The sequence below is a fragment of the Euphorbia lathyris genome, chromosome 9, assembly GCF_963576675.1.
Source record: "Euphorbia lathyris chromosome 9, ddEupLath1.1, whole genome shotgun sequence".
NCBI classification, from domain to species: Eukaryota; Viridiplantae; Streptophyta; class Magnoliopsida; order Malpighiales; family Euphorbiaceae; genus Euphorbia; species Euphorbia lathyris.
In genome coordinates, this window is record NC_088918.1 from 19,893,047 (window position 1) to 19,903,815 (window position 10,769).

Genomic DNA, 10,769 nt, shown 5'->3' on the forward strand with positions numbered 1-10,769 from the left:
TTATTTTGAGATTAATATTTATAAATTCGGTGAATTTTTTAAATTTTTTACTCTAATTCGTACAAAAGACAGTATATTTTTTTCTTATTTCTTTCACATCCCAACATATGTTTGTTATTTGTTGCTAATAAAATAACGCATGTGTGAAGTGTAGATGACAAGATTCGTGACCGAGAAAATAGTTTGATGAATTATTTATCAAATTGACCCAATTTATCAACGTTAGAGGTAAAATTGCTCGTGGCTTCCAACATTAGGGATAAATTTTTTTCTAATTTTACATTTTAATTATTATTATTCTAAACAATTATAAATACTCTAACAAATTTTAAATATTATTTGGAGATTAATATTTATAAATTCGGTGAATTTTTAAAATTTTTTACTTTAATTCGTACAAAAGACAATATATTTTTAATATTTTTTTCTTTTATTTTTTCACATCCTAACATATATTTGTGATTTGTTACTGATAAAATAACGCATGTGTAAAGTGTAGATGACAAGATTCATGACCGAGAAAATAGTTTGATGAATTATTTCTCAAATTGATCCAATTTATCAATATTAGGGATAAAATTGCTCTTGGCTTCCAACATTAGGGATAAAATTGTACCATTTTAGACGTTAGGGGTAAAATTGTTCCTAACCCAAAACGTTAGGAGTATTTTTGCACCTTAACCCTAAAAACAATAAGTTCTAAACAATTCTAAATATTAAAAAATTACAACAAGTCAATTCGTCCGGTTCCATGGAATAATAATAATTAAAATGTAAAATTGGAAAAATAAATTCACACGTGAGCATGTAAACAGTCTTTCTTACATCTAGAGTTAATTACAAAAAACTACCATGTGGTTTCGCCGATTTACGATGTGGTACCTGTGGTATTTTTTGTTGCAAACGTGTCACACCCGACCCTAAATGACCTCAATCGGCATCGAGCGTGAAATAGAAAGATAATAATCAATATTTATGAGTCTCCAATTTATCCACATATCATTATATTACAATGGCAATACCAAAGTTCTAATCATAATTCTAACAATAAGCAGCCAACTTTCAAACCTCACCTAATCGGGCGGAAACCTTCTCTATATCCTTTACTTTCTCACCTAAAAACATTAAAACAATTAAAAACGTGAGACAAAAATCTCAGTAAGAAACTATCAGCTATAAAAACCATATTTACTTAACATAGCTACATATATACGTTTATAAAGGGATTTAATCAAAACTTCATAAAATATACTCAAAACTTAAGTTTATAATATAATCATCAAATCTTATAAAATATACTCAAAACTTAAGTTCATAATATAGTCGAAGTAGTAAACCAAAAACATATAAAATATATAATATTGTTTCCATTCTTGAGTTCAAAACCTTATAAAATATTGTAATCAAATAAGTGTTTTATCAAACCAACTCGTATTTAATCAAACGTAAAACCTTATATCAAAATCAATCATAACCGAAAACATAATCCAAATGAACTTAAAAACGTTGCATCCATCCTCGAGTTTCTCTCCTTAAGTATCAATCCATAACCACATATATAATCGAGACGTCTCTTAACATTGCCTATCCCATATGGTCTTACCCGACACTTCTTTGTCATACCCAATAGGTCTTTCAAACTGTGTACACATGTCATGTCCCTCACTGAACATGGTCTTCAAATATGGAACCACCGATCCGGATAGCTCTCGATGGATATAAAATCATAACACAATCAAATTCCAAACTATTTCATCACCATAAATCATTTGGCTTCAATTAGCCTTTTTGTATCATAAAAATCATATTTGGACTTCAATCCAAAATAATAACAATAATAACCGTAACAATTTCTCAATCCAAAAACAATTCGTAATAAATCACCAAATTAAGCCTTACATTAACATAATCAAGTAAAATCTGAAATTTACATAGAAGCATAATCAATAGCTTCATTTGAACCGTAATTTCACAATAAAAAGTCAAATCATGAAAAACCCTAATTTTAAATTCCTGCATAACCCTAAAATATCAATTTCTGAAACTCTTTAATTGTATATATATCTATATACATAAAACTTAAAATATAGTTGATAGTTACTTACCTTGGCTACTAATTAAAGACCACAAACCCGTTCAATTCGCCTCTAAATTCTGTCTAAGCCATTTCCCTCCAAACATTGTCGAAACTCAAAAACTCTTTGGTTAGGACTTAGATCTAGGTATAAGGATGCTATGGTTTCAATTTCGAGTGATTCGGACGGTCGAATATCCGTAAATCAAAAAAACGGTGGAGAAACAGCTTAGGAACGATAAAAGAAAAGGAAGAGGCGGAGAAGAAAAGGAAAAGGAAAAAGAAAACTTATATGATGATCATCATCATCAATTTTGCGGTTGATATATATCCAAAATTGAAAAAGATTCAGTTTGATCCTCCATTTTTATATAATCTTTTAAAACTTACTCTAAACTTTTAATTTCCACATAAAATCATCAAATTAACTCTAAACTTTTCCTATAACACCAAATAAAAATCATACACCTGATAATTATCATATATACTAATATCAAAATATAAATTCTAGAAATTTAGTCACGGACGTGACAAAACGCCTACCTGTGGTTGTCACCGTTTGCAAAATCAAGCCAAATGGATGGAAAATGTTAAAATGATGACGTGGCAGAGGGATAATTTGGGAAAAACGAATTTTATTTTATTTTTCTTTCTCCCCATCTTCTTCTTCCATCTTCTTCTTCCATTGTTCTTCTTCCTCCTCCTCTCTTTTTTTCTTCCTCTTCCTCTCTTTTCTTCTTCTTCTTCCTTTTTTTCTTTTTTTTAAATACTGAAAATTTCCAGACATTAACGTCTGGAATCTGGAATTTCCAGACGTTGAAGAACGTCTGGAATTTCCATACGTGATGATGAATCACGTCTGGAAATTCCAGACGTTGTTCAATGTTTGGAATTTCCAAACGTTCATTGCGAATTTCAAATTTTAAAAAAAAAAATTTGAAATTCTCAATGAACGTTTGGAAATTCCAAACATTGAACAACGTCTAGAATTTCCAGACGTGATTCATCATCACGTATGGAAATTCCAGACGTTCTTCAACGTCTGGAATTTCCAGACATTAACGTCTGGAGGTATGTGACTATCACGCCTCACCACGTGGTGAGGCATGTGATAGCCACACGCCTGTGTTTCGTAGAGAGAAAAAAAAAATTCCAAAAACCAAAACCAATAAAGGTAGTTTAGTCATTTCATGGGATTAAGGGTGGGAATTGGTGGTTTGATATAACAACACCCACTAATATTACCTCGTTCCAGGCCATATTAAAAACAACACATAAATAAATCTAAGCAACCCACAAAATGCCAGGCCATATTAAAAACAACACATAAATCTAAGCAATTATCATAATTCGACACAAAAGTTATTGACGGAAAGACCATACAAATATAAATAGAAAGAAAGAGAGAGACTTTTAATGCGCAGCCATCTACAAGAGATAGAAGAAAACCATTACAGATAATAAGGAAAGATCTTGATCCTTTTTGTTGGTGTTAACTCGGATATGAACAAGCCAAGTCATGTTTTCTGGGATTCACCTTGGTAAGTGGAGTGAAGAAGCCACCTTCTGCGGCGTGGGATTGGAACGGAGCTTAAGCTTACCATCAGCATAAGCACTTCGGCTCAAGGAGTGATTTTCATTGAATAAAATGACGGTTCATCTATCAGTTTTAATGCACAATCATTTTATGAACACATTTCCAAGTGTCTACACGCAGTCTATTTGCTTTAATAACTTCGAAAATTAATTAACAAGTAGACTAATGAGAAATGATAATCTTAGTCACTGGTGGTAGAGTCAGAGCTCAAAGTCCGGAGGGGCTCCATTGTATGAAGATTTTTTTTTTTAATGACGACTTAAGGCTTTAATTCAAAGTAGTCAAATCAAAATTTTCAAATTTTTGATAATATAAGGGTAAATTTGATCATAATTTGAAACATTAAGGTACAAAACAACTGAGATTCAATATAAAGTAAGGATAAGGTACAAAAATACTCTAATGTTTATACCTAAGAATAATTTTACTCCTAACATATAAAATGGTGCAATTTTACCCTTAACATTGGCAGCCAAAAACAATTTTATGTAGAGACGAATTGAATGTAGAGATTCCTTTAATTATCACTACAACCAACTATGCAAACTCAATTTTATGTCATATAATCACCTCCTACATTATAAGTACTAATTTTCACTATTTTAAGAGCTGTTCGGGACTGAACCGCTGTTCGTCAAGAGTGTTCTGGAGGGTCGGAGGGTCGGGAGACCCTCTCCTACCCCCCTTGGCTCCGCCCCTAACTCCATTAAAGAATAATAGCATAAAAACTGACCATATCACATAAGCATAAGATCACAGGACGACAATCTAAGTTCCTCCTCATCAAGCATGCCAAACTCTACCACTAATCAGTAGCTTTAGCATTGAATTAAACTGACAGAAAATCCCATGTACAAACACCAGTATTGCACTATCACCTTACCCACTGTAAACACAACCGAAAACTCGACAAGAATGCAACTTATTTCGGGAACTAATATTCCAACATCATAGACCAAAAAGAAAAAGAAGTTGCAGCCTGTGTCAACTCAACAACTGAGCTATATGACGCCTTTAAGTACACCAGAATCTCAACAGCAATAAATGCACATCGCTACTTAAACATAGGCCATAAAACTTGAAATCATGAACCCTGGGAATGTACATATAAACATAATCCAGAAAGATGCAATTTCATTAACATTGCAAGGGATACAGCTGACCAGTTACAAGTTACAGATATCAACAAATCTAAAATTAAGAGACCTTGACTGAAATTATCACCTTATGCTTTCCTTCTTAAATACATACAGTTGAAAAGCTTGCAATAGGTCTGTTCTTCACATTGCTAACAGCTAAAAGATCCTTATTTAGAATATCATCAATTTTGAGCTCCACAACCATACAAAAAAACTCAATTACTTATCCAAACAATTTCAATTCAGACCTACACACCTACTCAAGCTAAATACAAATTAAAAAAAAGTCAGACAACACACATCACGATCAATTATCAAACCTAGAAAACTCATCCCCTCGCGCGATCACGATTATAAGACACGATAAGACATACACAGATCAATCAAAAAACAACAAAAATGTAATCCAAAATAACGTGCGAAAGAGACAGATAGATGGCGAACCTGTATTTCTGCTTGCCGTGAGCTCGAGCCTCAGCTTGATATTTCGTCTTACACGTATCGAGAGGGTACAAGTTCGTAGTACTAAGCAGCGAGCCAATGGCACCGGAGGTTGCCTCCGATAGAGATTCAAAATCAATACCCATATCTGTAGATTTTAGAAAAAGGATTGCAACTTTACAGGAAAAGAGAATGAGAAAGGGATGATTTTAATATTGCAGAGATCATTTGTGTGTGTGTGTATATATATGTAGAGAGAATGGTCCACCGCCGGAGGGAGGAGAGAAGATGGTGGTGGGGAAGAAGAAAAACGATTAAAACGAGCAGTAGTATGGAAAGTTTGAAACAGAGGTATGGACGGATTTTTGGAGTTTTATTGGGAGTTGTAAAAACGTGATTCTCCGTCCTAATATTTGACGGATATTTTGACGGTGGCACCGGACGTTCAAGTCAACACTCAACAGATCCAGAATGACAAAACGACTACGATCTCCCTGATTTTCCATGTTTTTGTTAATTAAACCCTTAAGTTTTTTAGTTGGAGAAATCAAGGCTTTAACACTTTTTTCATGATATTATGTTTACATGTTCAACATTTAATATATATATTATAAATATACCTTTATTATAATTAAGGTGAATGACCACATACTGTATGGTCATTAAGATTCATGTGATCAAAACTGTATGTTACAAATATATCGTTTTTAATGGGATAATGTGCAAAAATACTCCTAATGTTTACTGATACGAGCAATTTTACCTTTAACGTTGGCAGTCAAGAGATATTTTACCCTTAATGTTGACAAGTTAAGTCAATTTGAGAAATAATTCATCAAATTGTCTTTCTCGGTCATGAATTTTGTCATCTATAGTTCACATGTTCGTCATTTTTATCATTAATTAGTAACAAGTCACAAACATATGATTAAAATAGAAAAAAATACTGCATTTTGTACGAGATGGACAAAAAAAATTCAAATATTTTACCGAATTTAAAAATTTTAATTTTCAATTCTATTATTAAATTATAAAAAATATGATTTTTTTATAATCAACACACGTGCAGTTGGTGCAGAATAATAATAAAATATCTACATTTTATAATAATGTCTGAAATTGATCTAATTTGTTAATATTAGGGGTAAAATTGCTCTTCACTGCCAAGGTTATGGATAAAATTGTACCATTTTAGACGTTATAAGTAAAATTGTTCATGTCCGAAAATGTTAGGGGTATCTTTTTTTTTCACCTTATCCCCATTTTTAATTATGCTATACTTGAGGGTAAAGTACACTCATGTCTACGAACTTTGTTTTTTTAACAATATGACCATTGAACTTCAACACTTAACATAAAAGCCACTTAACTTGACACTTTTACACACATGGCTACTCAACGCCTTAAACGACCGTTGACGATCTTAAAATTAAAAAAAAATTCTGAGAATTAATGATATTCTAAGCAACTTTAATTCTTGAAAATTTTCGGTTTGAGATCATTTATGTATTGTTTGGTTAGGAGCGAGAAAGCTCAAAAATGGTAATTTTGGAAAATAAAAAATGTGGTTTCATGATAATTGTCGTGGACAACTTTAATTCTTAAAGTTTTTCATTTTGATGCCGTTAAAGGTCATTTTGAAGAGTTAGTTAGAGTTTAGTTGTCCCAACGTGTTAAAAAATATAAAGTTGAATAGCTTTTATGTTGGGTAAATTACACTCATGACAACTGGACTTTACCATTTTAATATTATAGCCACTCAACTTTAACTAACTCCTCAAAATGACCGTTAACGACCTGAAAATGAAAATATTTAATAACTAAAAGTTGTTCAGAACAACATATACCATGAAACCACATTTTTTATTTTTCAAAATCATATTTATTGAAGTTTTTTCTCTCTAAAAATTCATTTTCTTCTAACCAAACAACAACTAAATGATCTAAAAATGAAAATTTTCAAAAATTATAGTGACTTAGAATACTATTAACTTTTCAGATTTTTTATTTTGAAGTCGTCAACAGTCGTTTTGAGGCGTTGAGTGACAACCGATGTTAAAAGGTGTAAAGTTCAGTTGTCATACCGTTAAGAATTGAAATTCAATGACCACAATGTTAAAATGAGTAACGTTCAATGACCATGGATGTAATTTACCCCTTTTATGTTAAGTTTTGAAGTTGAATAATAATTATATTAAAAATGGATAAGGTGTAAAAATATCCCTAACATTTACACTTAAAAGCAATTTTACTTTTAATGTTTAAAATGGTGCAATTTTACCTTTAACGTTGGCAGCCAAGAGAAATTTTACCCCTAACATTGACATGTTTTGAGTCAATTGAAATTATACATTAAATTGTCTTTTCGGTCATAAATATTGTCATCCATACCTCACATGTGCGTCATTTTATCACTTATTAGTAAGAGATCACAAACATATGATTAAACGTGAAAAAAATTTAGAAAAAAATATAATGTATTTTGTGTGAATTGGACAAAAAAATTCAAATATTTCACCGAATTTAAAAATATTAATCTTAAGTTCTATTATTAAATCATAAAAAATATGAAATTTGTTTTTTAAAAATCAACTTACGTGCAATTTTTACATAACAAGAAACACAAAATATTTGTAGTTTATAATAATGTCTAAAATTGATTTAACTTATCAAAGTTATGGATAAAATTGTTCTTTACTACTAATGTTAGAGGCCCTGTTTGGGAATTAGCTGTTAGCTGTTAGCTAATTACATTAGTTGTTAGCTGTTAGCTGATTACGGATCCGTTTGGTTGCTCATTTTCATGCTCATGTTTGCCTTTTCATTTCAAAAGGGAGAGTTTTAGGTGTTTGGTTAGTAACCTCTTGTTTGCCTTTTAAATCTGAAAAGCAGCATTAGGTGTTTGGTTAGTGACCTCCTGTTTGCCTTTCACACCTGAAAAGCAGCCTTTTACAAAAGCCGAGAATCTTTGCTTTTTGGGAAAGCATCTTTTCCCAACAGCAAACAGCAAACCATAACAGCAAACAACAAATAGCAACAGCAAACAGTAAGTAAAACAAACGGGCCCTACATTAGCTGATTTGACTAGCTGTTTGTGTAGACCTGTTTGGTAAAAATTAGCTGATTGATAATAGCGGTTTGTGCAAAAAGACGAATAAGGGCATTAATTTTGGCGCAGGAGAAGATGGAGTCTATATATTAGGGTTAAAGAAGTCCATTAATTTTAATATTCTAAAACGCTAATTGCAAAAGCTCATTTTAAGAGCTTTTTCTAAATTAGCGTTTTGATCCCAAAACTCTCTTCCAAACTTCTCTCCACCAAACACTCCAATCAGCGGTTTCAGTGGTCAAACCTCTAAAATTGGTCAAAACCGCTCTTTTTATCCCAAAACGCTCTTTACCAAATAGGGCCAAAATTGTACTATTAGTAAAATTGATCGATAATATTTTCACACCTTATCCAATTAAAAAAAAAAGAAGAAAAAAAGTCCGTGTACATGGGTGTAATCTACCCTTGTAATTAATTATTATATAATGTAAAACAAAACCCTAGCACGGGTCTATATGCTGTGAAATCCTAGTTAATCTAGAATTGGTGCATCTCATGGAAATAGGTGCTATAAATTCATAAATCCGATACTTCAGAAAAAAAAAAAAACAAAAAAAAAAACAAAATCACAAAAACACATCAAGCCTCAACAAGAAAGTATTGAGATCGAAAGGGTTAATTTCTGAATTCCATGGATACCCTCGTCTACTTATATCTACCCGAAGACATGGTGATGAATATATTGTTAAGATTGCCTATTATTACTTGTTTTCGATTCAGAAGCGTCTGCAAAACTTGGTATTCTCTTCTTTCGGATCCTATTTTTATCTATCAAAATCTTACTTTGATCAATTCTGATGATGATAACAATGAAGATGATCTTCAACTCCTTATCACGTGTCGCGATGACGTTACATGTCGTAATTATTTCAATCTAATTTCTCATGATCATTCTATTTCTTTTACTCCTTCTGGGGAAATTAGACACCGTAAGTTTATCAGAGCCGCGGGCTGCTGTAATGGTTTAGTTTGTCTTACTGATAGTATGAGTAAGATTTTTATATGGAATTCTACTACTAAAGAAATCAAGGTTTTACCCGAATCTAATGGTTATACAGATCATGATGGATTTTTCAAAGTTGGGTTTTGCTTTGATGCTAAGGCTAATGATTATAAAGTTGTTAAAATTTTCCATACACGAGCTGGGCGTGGTGGAAACGTGGTTGAGTTATATAGCTTTAGGAATGATTCATGGAAAAAATTTGATTATCCTTGTAGAGTAATTTTGTCCAACATGACTCCTATCCACTTCGATGGCAAACTGTTTCACTGGTTAGCAATGACTTACAAATATTTCCCGGATCGTATGATTCGTCATGTGATTGTGTCATTTGACGTGAATCTTGAGTTATTTAAAACTAGTGTTATACCGTATAGCATCAATCTTAGAAACCAAACTGGTTGGTTTGGAATCAATTTTTTCGTGCTAAATAAGCATGTGGCTATATGTGTTACTCCCGAAGCTGTGGAACCAGTGCATGAGATATCGGTGTTGCTCAAAATTGGTGTAGAAGAATCTTGGATAAAGCTAATAAGCATTGGATCGCTTAATAATGTACCGATGAAGAAAATACTAGGTTGTTGGAGGCATGGCAAGTTAGTTGTTGAAACTTGCAACAGAGACGTGATCCTCTTTGATCCATTTACCCGACAAATTGCTACTCTTCCATCCTTTAGAATCCCTTATAGCGATATCCAGATTATGAGTTATAATAAAAAAGAATGATGTACAATTAGATTAGGAATTTATTTTTATTTTTTTTTCTCAAAGTTCATTGTAAAATTAATTAAAGTATGATTTCAATTATAATTATCTAATTCTTCTCAATTATACTTTTGGTTTTTGTTAGTGTGTATCTGTTATTGAGTATTTATTAAAAAAAGATCAGCTTATGCATTTATTTAAAATTTATATCAAAAAGCTCCTGATTAATTTTTATTTATCAAAACAATCCCATAATAAATAACAAATAGTTCAATTATGCTATTTTTCATACTTCCACTTTCACATCTATACTATTATGGATTTCAACATCCTTAAATGCTCATTTATATATTAATTGTTTTTAACACATTAGCAAGTATGTATACATTCATTTTTACCAAAACTGCACAGATTAGGCAATTCAGAGACCAAAAATGTTATTTTTCGGCTTAATATATTATTTTTCTTTTAAATTTGTTCAAAAAATTTGATTGGCCCTCTGAACTTTTAAAGTGTTCCGATAACCCGTTCAACTTGCATAAAAAATTCAGTTAGCCCCTAAACTTGCACAAAATGTAATTAATTAATCACTAGTTTTGAATACAGAAAATTTATTGCACGCGTCTTAAAAAAAAAATAAAACGATAAAGATTGATGGTATACGTTTTTAATATTAGCGAAAACAAGTTTATAGTTGATCTCTC

General features: G+C 31.6%; 1 long non-coding RNA gene across 1 annotated transcript; it reads right to left on the minus strand.

Annotated features, from left to right (window-relative positions):
• Positions 1–747: 747 nt before the first annotated feature.
• On the minus strand, positions 748–5,712 carry LOC136205534 (uncharacterized). Its single transcript, XR_010675987.1, has 2 exons — positions 5,255–5,712; positions 748–1,115 (listed from the first exon to the last, which is right to left on the minus strand). It is a non-coding gene; the product is annotated as an uncharacterized lncRNA (long non-coding RNA).
• Between the last annotated feature and the right edge of the window lie 5,057 nt (positions 5,713–10,769).